The sequence below is a fragment of the Medicago sativa genome, chromosome 5 (genome assembly GCF_051527215.1).
Source record: "Medicago sativa cultivar Bolivia chromosome 5, Bolivia_mono, whole genome shotgun sequence".
Lineage (NCBI taxonomy): Eukaryota > Viridiplantae > Streptophyta > Magnoliopsida > Fabales > Fabaceae > Medicago > Medicago sativa.
In genome coordinates this window covers 44,786,323-44,799,899 of record NC_140753.1, presented here as the reverse complement: position 1 = coordinate 44,799,899, position 13,577 = coordinate 44,786,323, and the positions used below count along the sequence as shown (strand labels likewise).

Here is a 13,577-nt window from a genome sequence, read left to right as displayed (position 1 = left end):
TCAACCCAACCACCCCCCGAACCTACCTATGAGAAATTCGAAGATGATGTTCACGCCGAACGGTTCGAGAAAATCAAGGGATTCAAATTCTCTGGTGAAAGGAGGTTTGATTTCAAAACCTTCAGAGGTATCCCCAATTTGAAACCACTATAAGGACTCTTGGGTGGAAAAAGCTTAATGGCATGGTAGTGAAAGAGAGCAATCGAACCATCGCTCTCGAGTTCTTTGCTAATGCATTTGGAAGTGAGAGTCATGTTGCGTATGTGCGAGGGAAGCGGGTAGATTACAACCCTAGAGCCATCAATGCATTTCTAGGGCTTAAACCTCCAAGACGGTGTCATGTGGAGTTTAGGAGCGCGAGAGAAGCACAAACAACTTTCCATCGATGATGTGCTTCGGCGGTACGCAGGAAATTGGGATAAAGGGTACCGATTATGTGAGGTCTAGGGCCACCGGACTGCCCACTAGGATGGATGTGGTGGATCTTAAGCCACAATACAAGGCTTGGGCTTCATTCATTCATTCTATGATTGAGAGTGTCTACTGCAACATACGAGTTACCCATGGAGAGGTTGTACATTACGGAGGCCATTATCTTTGGCTATGGGATTAATGTTGGGCGGCTGCTCAACATGAGTATCCAAGAGATGGCGGATTGCGGGACTTTGGTGCATTTCGAGCAAGTTTGCTTGATTAATGTTTTGTGTAAGAAGGAAGGTGTCCGGAGGAGCTTGGGGACATCATGCTAAAGTCAAAGGGAGACATTGATGATACCGCTATGGTGAAGTTTGAGAAGAAGAAGGGTCGGGAAGGACCAACGGTTCGGAGAGAGCGTGGAGGACCATCTCGGGCACGGCCTATGCGGGAAGATGCGCCTCAATACCCACCACTACACCCGATGATGTTGGATTACTTAGGAGGTATGGCTTGCTGGACTCGGGATACATCATCACGGCTATATGTGGACGGTCCTTACTTTGGAGCGGAGCTTTCTCTTCTTTGGCGATCGGCACCGTCGGAGGTCGGCTGCAGGCAATGCTTTTGATAGGTTTGGCACTGAAGCCAACATGGAGGACTACATTATGGAGCGAGAGGAGACGTCTTTGGTGAGAGAGAGGGTCGCCTTCGATCCGACTTCCATCATGAGAGGGCGGCTAGTGTGCGGAGCGCAAATGAGTTTTATGCACGCTTGCAAGGAGCTGATGCGGGAGGCCACCGATGATGATGAGCGGTGATGGACTTCGAGTCCAATTTTACTTTTCAGCTTTACGTATTTTGTTCTTTTAATTTTGATGTACTTTTTTATTCCGTTTGAACATTATGTTGGTGACATTGTTTAACTTTATTGACCCACGTTTGTGATGCTTTCATTTTGTGTTTATTATTAATGAATCTGTTTGTTTGTGGAAATTTATCGGTCTCATAACGAGTGTTATACCAATGATATGCCAAAGAGTTCAAGGAGGATGATGCCTAATTGATTCAAAAGGAAGTGTTCGGCAAAGGAATTAGGTAGCCGAACTCCCAGATATCTCAACTTGTAAGGTCCATAGCCAAATTTTTATTTTTCCAATTTTACATATATGAGTGTTCCATGCAATGCTGTTTCTAGAACTTGCGATATTTCTCTATTTGTTGATTGGTCTTGTTTTGTACACACTAAGGCAAAGTGCTTGGTACCTTGAGCCTTTTTGAGCCTACCCGATTTATGCATTATTTATCCTTTGTGAAGCCAAATTGAGCCATTAGGTATAGATCTTTTTGTTCGGTGATGAGCCATGTTACAAACCTAGAAGGCCTTAGGAATAAATGTCCCAATTATTTGTTTGAAGTAAGCTCTTTAGGTTATGTGAAATGTTCAAGTTTGGGGTTGCTTTCGGAATTAGCAACTTACTAAGTTTGGGGGGGGGGTACAAGAGAACCAAGAGAAGAAAAATGGCTAAATTATATATTTTATCTCTTGAAAAGCACTTGAAAATGCGCGAGAAAAAAAATGAATGAAAAGAAAAGAATCTTGTATATGAGACCAACAATGTTTATATGTCTCAAAAGAATAAGTTCTCCGGTACTTTTCTGTTTTAAATTTGAAAGGAAGGATATTGGTTTTACGTGTTGTTACCAAAGATATCCAAGTAGTATGAGCTTAACTTCATTGTTTTATAACACTACTTCCTAAATTATATCCACCTTTCACCTAAGCCCCGTTATAACCACTAAAATACCTTAAAAGTGTGTACTTGACTCGACTTTGATTGACGGTTTAGAAATTTTTCAAGCTTATGGTAATACGACGGACTGCATGATGATTGTGTGACCCTATTCAAACAATTGCGTGGAGTTGTGGATTTGGAGGTAAGAGCTAGGCATCCGGTACATCATTACACCGGAAAGGAGTGAACTTTTAAAGTATATCATTGGTTGGTAAGTTTGTTATCTCACTGCAATTTTTCCATTTGCAAATTGGATTCCTTGAGGACAAGGAACGGTTTAAGTTTGGGGTTGTGATGACGATTGCATCAACATTAGTTATTAAGTCATATTTAGGTCTTTATTATAGCATTTAGAGAGTCAACTGCAATGAATTCATGGTGAAATAAAGCCAAAACATGAAGAAGAGCTCAAAAGAAGAAATATGGAGAAAACAAGGAAAATTGCCCAAGAATGAAGCATCGTGCCACGTTTGGTGACCTTTGTGGCACGATTGATGAGCGTGGGACAAAGGATCACCTTCTGGAAATTTTGTGGCACGAAGCAATATGCAACGTGCCACGATGCTAGGTTTTGTCCTGTGCCACGTAGGATTAATGAAGACCATCGTGCCACGACCAGCCCGTAACGTGGCACGATGATGGGCTTTTCGAAACCCTAATTTCTTTCTATAAATATCCAGCTGCTAGCAAGGGTTGAGAGACCGATTATTATTGCGATTTTGAGCACTAAGAACACCAGGATACCAAGGAACGAGTCTGAATCTCATACCAACACTCTGTTGGTTAGATTTATGTATGTTTTCTCTTGTTATTGCTTATGATTGTTTAGCTAAGAGTAGCTAAACCTTTAGTTTGGTTAAGCCATGATGAAACTATTGTAATATATGATTTTGTAGTTGAACTCTCTCTATAATCAATGCTATTCAGGTTTTATTCGGAATTACTTGTGTTTATTGCTTTTCATGTTATTGTTTTGTATGACTACTAGCCCTAGCTTCTTGCAATCACATGAATTGATCTTAGGAATTGAATGACTACTAGCCCTAGCTTTTAATCCTGAAATAGTAATTTTGTTTAACTCAACACTAGGAACCTAGAGATAGGAAATTGAGGGTTATGATACATGAATTAACGTTCCGGTATTGCTTCCACGGTTATTCAATCAAGTTAAGAGATTAATAAGGTTATAACTTAGGAAAGGGTTTTGAGTCAAGAGATTGATCAAAACCACTTAGTTAATTTATCGTAAAAGCGAGTAGTAATTGAGAATAAAGAGAGGTAGACTTGTCATATAGAGCAATAGTGGATTCACCGGCTTAACCATTCATCTCAATATAATTTTCTTTCGAACTCTTTCTACTTTAATCAACTCGATTAAAACAAACTTTTTACGCCCAAGGGCACCCAAATACAAACTTTACACATCCTAACGCATAACGCGCTTGTTAGAATTGAAATTAACACGGTCCTTGTGGATCGATATTTTTTACTACTTCGATAGTTTTTGGTACACTTGCCGGATATCTATCAAGTTTTTGGCGCCGTTGTCGGGGACTGTTGATTTATTTCAACAAGGCAATTACGTTATAATTTAGGATTTACGCAATTTAATTTTCTGTTTTTATTTTAAATTTTCTGTTTTAGTATTCATTTGATTACTTTGTATTGTGCGGTGCTACTAAGGTATTTTGTTGTTTATGCGAGGTAAGGTGAGCTCCGACAATCTCGAATTCAATCCGAAATTGAAAGGACTACTAGAGCACTCAGGAAAGGCTGTCCGGTTGCAAAGGTTGTCTCGGTCCGTTCCACGGGTATTCGAGAACAAATACCGGAGCAAATCTCTCTTGAATCCGAAACATCTGCTTCTCCTAAATCTGCTATCATGGAAGGAGTTGTACCACCGAGACCTAAGCTAGGAGACTATGGGTTAGCAACTCATCACGGTCAAGTCGACCCACACTTTTCAACCAGACTAACCCCGTTGCTTTTGACATCAAGACCACCGTTCTCAACGGTTTGAGGGTCAAACAATTCGATGGGAGCGAAGCTATGAGTCCACATGAACACTTGAGCCACTTTGCTGAAACTTGCGAGTTTTGTGTGCAACCAGCCACCATGACCGAAGCACAAAAGAAACTAAGGTTATTTCCTTTCACCTTGACGGGAAGAGCAAAAGATTGGTTGTTAACCGTACCGAACGGGACTGTCCAAACATGGGAAGAGTTAGAGCTGAAGTTCCTAGAGAAATATTTCCCTATGTCTAAATATTGGGAAAAGAAGATGGAGATTTCTAACTTCAAGCAAGGAGAAGGTGAGTCGTTGTATGATGCTTGGGAGCGATTCAATTTGCTTCTTAAGAGATACCCTAATCATAAATTCACGGAGAAACAATACCTCCAAATCTTCACGGAGGGGTGACACCAAACACTAGGATGTTCTTAGATGCTTCTGCGGGAGGTAGTCTCAAAAGCAAAACTGATCATGAAGTTCAAGCCCTAATCAAAAACATGGCGGGTAATGAGTATCGTGCCGAAGCTAAGAAGAAAGAAAGAGGAGTGTTTGGGGTGAGTGAGCAAACTGCTATCCTAGCTAATCAAGCAGCCATGAACAAGCAAATAGAGGCTCTAACTAAGGAGTTTCAAGGCTTCACTTTGGCTCACAAGCAACAACAAGTAGCTGCAATCAAGTGTGACTTATGTGGTGAAGAACATCCCAATGGTGAATGTGTACGAGAAGGATCTAGTGAGGAAGCTAACTACATGGGAGGCTATCAAAGACAAAATCAATACTACACTCCACGGTTATTCAATCAAGTTAAGAGATTAATAAGGTTATAACTTAGGAAAGGGTTTTGAGTCAAGAGATTGATCAAAACCACTTAGTTAATTTATCGTAAAAACTTAGTAGTAATTGAGAATAAAGAGAGGTAGACTTGTCATATAGAGCAATAGTGGATTCACCGGCTTAACCATTCATCTCAATATAATTTTCTTTCGAACTCTTTCTACTTTAATCAACTCGATTAAAACAAACTTTTTCTCGCTCAAGGGCACCCAAATACAAACTTTACACATCCTAACGTATAACGCGCTTGCTAGAATTGAAATTAACACGGTCCTTGTGGATCGATATTTTTTACTACTTCGATAGTTTTTGGTACACTTGCCGGATATCTATCACTTTTCACCGACTCCATCCACAAACTTGTCTTTCTTTCCACACATCATCCATCATGGTCAATGCAACTAAAGGTGTCTTCATTTCCTGGTTCGTCGTAATCGTAAACACTCTCTCTTTTCCTTTCATTTCTTCATATGCATTTTTAATCCAATTCATTTCAAAAATTAATTAGTAATTTTAGTCCTCAAATAACCCTGAATGTGGTGTAGGCTTGTCACCTCGTAATGTGCTCCTCTATAAGTCTTATGTTCTAATACTCTTGGTGTTAACCATTCTTGTGTTTGGTCGGTTCATACATGAATCGGGATTGGTCTCCAATCCTTGGATCGGGTACTAAGTTTTCAATTAAAATAAAAAATTGTCCTCAAATGTGTAAAGGACAATACTAAGGACCTGCGATCCGAGGGGTCCAATCTCACCGTCCACTTGTGGTTCCCATTTAAAGTTAGAGCTATGGACCGGCAATTGAAATTGGCAACCGGGGAATCGAACACGAGACCTTGAGAGATGCACACCCCAAGGTCCAAACCGTTATCACTTAGTTAACCTAAATTACAACAATATTCTTGACTGTCTCTCATTTGTTGGTATGATCTTGAATGTTATTTTTTACGGTTAGTTTGGTCTAAAATATAGCCTTCATTAGTCGAGTTTGGTCCATCAAATTATTACTAACGAAGATGCGCTCGGTTATTTTTTACGATTAATTTGGTCTTCAATATACCTTCCATTATTGTTGCATTCTTATTCCCATTTTCTTTTATGATTTTAAAGGAATAAATGACTACGGTTTTGTTGAATAGTGAATTTCAAAACATCTTGGGGTTGTTTTATAAAATAAACAAATAATTGAAGGAGTGATTAACCTTTCATTCTTTATTGGAAAGACAAGAGTAATGGTTTCTTCCTTTTTGGTTCAGAATTTCTTAATTTTTTATATTGACAATTGAATATGTAAACGAATTTTGTCACGGTTTCTTTCCACATAAAAAATCGAGTGGTAGTAGACATCATGCTATAATTTTTTTTTCTTTGAACTTTGTATTCCTTTTGTTGGTTGTGCGGTGATATACCTATGGCTCAATATATCATCAATATGAATGCTTCACACTTTGCATCGACAAATTCATAATACATATATTGGATAGTACTCACATGTTTGTTCAACCCCATGTCGAGCAAATGATTCGAAGTCAAATTGCAAAGTTTCGAGAGGACAACACATATGTCAAACCTTCTTGATTCGATCTCGGGACTATATGTTTCTTGTATCTTCTGAATTCCATCTTTGGAATACATGTGATATTAGTTTTTAATTATGTTTCCTTTCTATTATATGTATGAAAACACTATTCCATGAATACATGTGATATTAGTTTTTAATTATGTTTCCTTTCTATTATATGTATGAAAACACTATTCCATTGATGTCGAGAGTGATTCGCCGTTTGAAAAGTTCTATAGACACATAATACAGTTATATATGTATAATTATGAATATCTTTATAATTGTGTGAGTAATTTTTTTTTTGTTTTATATGCATTTTCTTTGATGTGATAATTTCTATGTGTGTGTGCCTTAATAATTAATTTAAATTATTAGCACTATATTTATTTTCTTAAGATAAATTGTAGTGTTTTACACAAGGGTCTAAGAATTGCCGATAAGCTTTAGCGTAGCTACTTGTTAATTTTTATGTATATATATCTGGTTTTTTTACTTTTATCATTTAAAAAGTGTAATAAACTAGATGAATGTATTTATACTTACTTTTTTATTATCTCAATTATACCCTTAAACAACTTTTTCTATAATAAAGATCGTTGTTGATGTTATTAAAAAAATAGATTATATTTTTTAATTATATTGTTGGTGTCATCCCTTACTCTAAATGCTTATTAGGTCTTGCAACAAGTTAACCTAATTTTTCCCTCTATTATTCCTTCATTAATTGTGATTAGTAACTTAACCCTCCAAATTTTCCCTCCTATTCTATACCCACTTTGAAATTCAAATCATGACTCTTTGGTTTTGCATGGTATGTCGCGTCCCAATAACTCTTGGTGGTGTTCAATGTTTTTTTCATGCTAATAATTTTCACCTTTCCCATACCCCATGCAGACTCGGTTTTCCCTACCAATCATAACTCGTATGTTGGTTTCCAAGGCATGGCTTCTACAACTGAATCCCCACTATAAATACACTCCAATCTTGCTATTCCATTCATCTTTTCTGTGTTTTGCTGATGTTTGGATGTAACCTTCAGACCCTTTTGTCATTCCATTGTTTAACTGGTATACACATATCAGTTCATGATTATTCAATGTTTGGGGCGTGACAAATTGTTGTATGACAGCAGCTGTGTGTCGTTGCTACAGTTTCTATTTCGGTTTGTTTTGTTGTATCATTGCCTTCTCGTTTAGCAGGTCTTGTGCCGGATTTGTGTTATTATATTATGTTGTTTCAAAAAAAAAAATATAACTTCGTCACCTTCGAGATGGTTTAGTAGGTGGTTCCGCCGCCGATTTGGAGAATAAAGAGAATGTTACGGGAGGCACGGTTGATGTCGATGAGTGTGCGGTGAGGTTCAGTTGTCCGAATCTCTTTTTCCATTCACTTCTTCTAACCATTCTTCATGATTGTTTGCTATTCTAACCATTCTTCTAACCATTCTTCATGTATTTGTTTTCCAGCCTTGGTTGATCTCAACCTTTTTTATTTCTCCATTATTATAATGTGTTCTTACCTTCATGCTCACATCTTTTTTACCTATTAGGTTTGCAACATGCCTGATAATATCAAACGAAACAAGAGGTTCAGCAGTCAGCGGTGTAGGCTCCCACAATAAATACATCGATCTTCATGATTGTGCGGACTTTCAAACAAAATTTCGATGAAAATGAGTTATATGGTCTTCAGCAGTCAGCTGTGTTATTTGTGCTCTCAACCATTTGCCTCTATATTATAAGCCATTGCACCATAGTTCAATAACTTTATACATGACAATGATTATGAAATTCCATTATGCAAATACTTCCTCAGGTGCATGCTTCGTTGATTGTCTTCATATGCAATAAAGAAATATAACCAAATACTTATGTATCTCAATTATCCACATGAATTTTACAATAATTATTTATTTATCCTATTACCTATGTGGTGGATTGAATCAAAGTAAGTGTAGAATATTCAAGTGGATATTTCAAAGGCTAAAATATCCTTCAAAAAAAATCACAATCGCTAAATAAGTATGATTTTTGATAATTCAATTGTACCTACAAATATTAAAGCTAGCTTAAGTCTTTCAAAAAAAAATTAAAATTAAAGCAAGCTTAAGTGAAACGATGTTGAGTTTTCTATTTAAGTATATTTATGTATTAATTTGTTTTCTTTTGGTTCCATAATCTATCAATTCGTATTTTTGTTACTTAGCTTGCTGATGTCTTTAGGCTCCCTTTAGGCTCCTTTATGATGTCTTTTATCCTTCAATCCAAAGACTCATGGATGTCTTTTTCTAACCTTTACTTTTCAAGAATGATTAGTTTAGATAATTTCTATGATTTTTCTTATAAAAAATCCATTTACTTTTACATGTAGTTTTTTCATATTTAAAACAATTTGAGATATGGAGCATAGCATATTTTATTTTATAATTCAAAGTAGATTTTTCTTGTGTGATTCATATAAACATAGCAGTGCAAGTTAAGAAATGTTTGGTCTTATATAACACTTCATATATCCGTGCTTAACATATCTGTTCATTTGGTTTGAGTTGTTCTAAAGGGTTTTATTCTCATACACAATAACGATTTCTTTTCTCTATTCAAACCAAATTATTGTTAGTGTGAGAACCGTCATGGAGCCTAATGAGAGATGTAAAATTGTTCAACGAAGATCCCCATTGTTTTATATCGCGAATGACGTACATGATCCTACTATTTAATATATATGGTGAATTCGACTTTTTTTTGTTTGTTCTATACAACATATTAAATTGTTAACAGTTTTCTTATTAATGTGATGCAATTTAAGTTGTACATGCTTTTTCATATCATGATCCTTCTTATGTTTTGCTATTAAACTCCAACACAAAGATGTCATTAATAAAAATTAATGATTTGTAATTTAAAATGGCAAATTTTAACTGGCTATATTAAGTCATGTCAATAATGCTTGACTCATTTGATAAAAAATTGACATAAGGTTTGGATCAAGTCTCAAAAGAGACAATTTTTATTATAATTGTTTTATACTTAAAATGACTATTAACAAGAGTTATTTCAAGAGATTGGTTTAATACGTCAAAAAAAAAGGGATGAAAATACGTATAACCGATGAAGATGGTCAAAATGTTAATGTCTTCAAATGTCGTTTATAGAGAAGTATTTTGTAATGTATGAAATAACTAATTTACAATGTATGATTTTCTATATTAATGTCAAGATGATATGACTAATGTAATACATTTTTATCATATGACTTTCACTATATTTTTTTTTATTATGGTAGAACCTATTTGTGCATGTTTTAATCGGTAAGACCCGTGCATCGCGGGGGTCGGCGATCTAGTTGAAATATATAATTATAATTAGTTCGGTTTGTTATAAGTTGAAAACAACAAATATTTATATTTTTAGTTTTAATAAAAATTAAAATTTCATTAAAAAAACACCGTTAATAATTTCCAAAGGTTAACGCAATAAAAAGAGCGGAAGGATGGGCACGTGAGTGCTCGTCTTTTCGCTAGTATATATAATAACAATCTATTAAGAGAGCACAAAAAATTGTTACGTGGACAAATTTACTTATAAATACTGATGTTTACGACAGGTGGCATTGGCTCCCGGATATGGAGGGAGGATATACGGTGCGAGGGGCATATCGGTATTCTAACGTTTCGGGCGGAACCTTTAATTAATGCAACGGAAGAGCTCGTTTCGCATAAGCGAGTTCCTTTGAAGGTGTCTATTTTTGCGTGGAGGTTGCTTCAAGATAGGCTGCCCACGAAAATAAATCTTCTAAGGTGCGGCATTCTCCCTGTTGAGGCCATTAGGTGCGTGGCGGGGTGTGGTATCGACGAATCGACACATCATCTCGTTTCTTCACCGTAATACTTTTGGTTCCATATGGCAGCACATAAGGAATTGGATTGGCATTTCGGGAGTTGATCCGTTTACTCTTCATGACCATTTCTTTCAATTTACTAACTCCATAGGTGCACTACAAGAAACTTGCCATTTAGCAACGGCGGAAACCGTTGGTAAAGGTCTCAAAAGCCGTTGCTATAGGTCATAAAACTTATACCAACGTCAACCTCGCTACCGTCTAGGATACTATGCTTATACCAACGGCAAGAATGACGTCTCAATAGCTTATACCAACGGAAAATTAGCTTGATGCTATAGATTTCGGAGCTATAGCAACGACATTTTACACCTATTAAATAGCTTTAGTCAACCTCCATATCCGTTGGTATAGGACCAAACTGTCCGTTGCTATAGGTTCTCTCTGTTTTTTTTTTTAATAAAATTCACCCTAATATAAATATTTTTTAATAATAATAAAATTTTCACAATAATTCTTGACAAAAAAATAATATATTCGGCAATACTTTTTTATTGCACTACACAAAATTTAAGGTAACAAAAAAAAAATTAATTATATGATCAAAGTAGTCTTACAAACATATCCAAATAACAAAATAATGTCAATTTTATATAATAACCAACACAAAAATAGATACTACATCAAAAAAACACTAGATGAGCCTAAACATATCCATGATAAAAACAATTTCTAATCTTCCTCTCTTCCGTCTTCATCACCGCATCGACTTGAAGAATTTATCTGGTTTAGAGTACCGGCACCATCTGTGGCCTATTAAAAATAAAAATAAAATATGTTACAAACTCTACTTAATTCATGTTATCATAATATTCGAAATCTGAACTTGAAAAGTAAAATATCAATTATATAATATACTTGTTTTGCAGCTTGTAAAATATCATTCAAATCTTGAGATAATCGATTTTGTATCAACGACATCATATTTGCCATAAACACATTTGTGCTCTCTTGACTTTCTCGCATTTTCTTAAGTTCATCCCTCAATTCTTGATTTTCGTACAAAGAAGCTTTTGATTTCTTAGGTTTGGGAATATTGCCTATACAACGCGCATGTCCCCTCTTTTCGGCTCCTTTTACTCGGGAATAAAATGTCATTCTTCCAAGGCATATGACTTTGTGTCCCAACCGATTGAGAAGTTTCTGCCTCATTATTATATTTGTTTAGTTCTTCCTGAAAAATTATAAGATATATAGATTATAAGAATAAATTTTAAAATAGAATTCATTAATATGACAATCAAAACAATTGAAAAGGGTCACTTTTATGTCATAATCATAACGAAATGTTCATTAAAATAGAACAATTGAACATAATTCGGAACGAAATTCAAAACAGAGTTCATTAATTTAAAACAAAATTCAGAACATAATTAAATTAGAACAAGCTGAACCAGAACAATTAAAACAGAATAAGCAGGGATCAAAGTAATGGTTGTGGATGGTCATTCGAATAGGGGACCGCTCATTCGAATATATCGGTTATTTGTAACAACTAATTCAATTTTACCAACAATAAAAACACACAGCATCATGACAAGACAATCCGAAATGAGGCCAATATAAATAACAAAATTCCCCACTGAATGGCATCATAAAAATCATTCAAAGGGAACTAAGCTGAACTATACTTCCAAAACAAAATTCTAAACAAAATTCAATCGAGCAATTGAACCGGAACAATTGTTACGGAACAATTAAAATTGAATAAGCAAGTCCAATTTTATGTCACAATCGAACATAATTCGGAACAATTAAAACGGAACAATTGAACCGAGTTTCAATTCTTTCGGTGATAATTCAATTTTATAAAACATTCAATTTTATACAACAGCCGGGGATCCAATTTCATTGATTTAACATATCGTTTCGGTATAAGTTATAGAATCAAAAAAGGTATGAACGAAAGAAAGTCTTACTATAAATCTTGCGGCATGTTCATTAACGATTGAAGCGCCAACCTATAATTACTATTCCTACGTCTATCGAAGAAAGCAATTCCATTGTTAATCGAAGAATTCAGATCAATATTAAAGTGCAAAGAGAGAGTAATAGGGTGAAAATTGGAGGCATAACATAACATCATAGAACAAATCCATTCGGGAGTGTCTCAAATATGAAGTTAGGACCTTCACATTCGGAATGTGACGCCAAATTCACTTGGCATCAATTAGTTTAACGTGAATCATGGCTTATTTCACTATATTATTTTATACTAACTTAAGCCACTTCAATTAGTTTAACGTGAATTATTTGACTTGAAGAGGTGAGTGAGTTAATTGAAGGCAGCACACTTACCTCGGCCACCTATCAACTAGAGAATGAATAAAGAGAAAAAGAATAAAATATTAGAGAATGACCAACCATTAAGACTTGTGGGTAGGCCTAATTAAGGTCTTGTATAGATGATGAAGAGTTGTCACTGTGTATAAAAAAATCACAACAAATATATATAGTTTGGTGAGGGCAAGAATCATGAAAAAGAAAAGAGGGGTCATGAAAAAGAAACATGAAAAAGTATAAATATTAAATATAACCTCCAAAATCACAAATAAATGAATTTTCTAAATCCGTCACACCTTCAATTTGTCTCAATATATATCAATTTGTCCCATTACAACTCCACTATTAAATTTTGTCAAAAAAAAACTCCACTTTTTTTTTAATCGGCCAAATTTATTCTCGTCGAGTTATACGAAGAAAAGTACCACTAACGGAAACACGAAATAAAAATAGCATTTAGAGTGGAACTATGAAAGATCGCTCAAACATTTTCAATCGATCAAAATAGAAAAAACTCATTTATAACGATCACAAGCAGCCCCGAATCAACTGTATATTTTTACCTATTTTTCAGCATAACAACATACAAAAACTCATTGGAAAGAATCACAAACAGCCCCATCTTCAATTGCAGATTTTCTGCAAATTTTTCTGCATAAAAACATATAAAAACTCATGTGAAAGAATCACAAACAGCCCACTTTCAATTGCAGATTTTCTGCCCATTTATCAGCATGAAACATACAAAAACTCATTTAAAATGTTCACAAACAGTCTCA

The 13,577-nt window shown here is 35.4% G+C and overlaps 1 long non-coding RNA gene and 1 pseudogene across 1 annotated transcript; one reads left to right on the top strand and one right to left on the bottom strand.

Moving 5' to 3' along the window:
- The first annotated feature begins 5,413 nt into the window (after window positions 1–5,413).
- On the top strand, window positions 5,414–6,635 carry LOC146922360 (general transcription and DNA repair factor IIH subunit TFB5-like; annotated as a pseudogene).
- Window positions 6,636–11,085: 4,450 nt separating this feature from the next.
- Window positions 11,086–13,164, bottom strand: LOC146922359 (uncharacterized). The gene is made up of 3 exons (XR_015010849.1): window positions 12,880–13,164; window positions 11,374–11,689; window positions 11,086–11,268 (listed from the first exon to the last, which is right to left on the bottom strand). It is a non-coding gene; the product is annotated as an uncharacterized LOC146922359 (long non-coding RNA).
- Window positions 13,165–13,577: the final 413 nt, after the last annotated feature.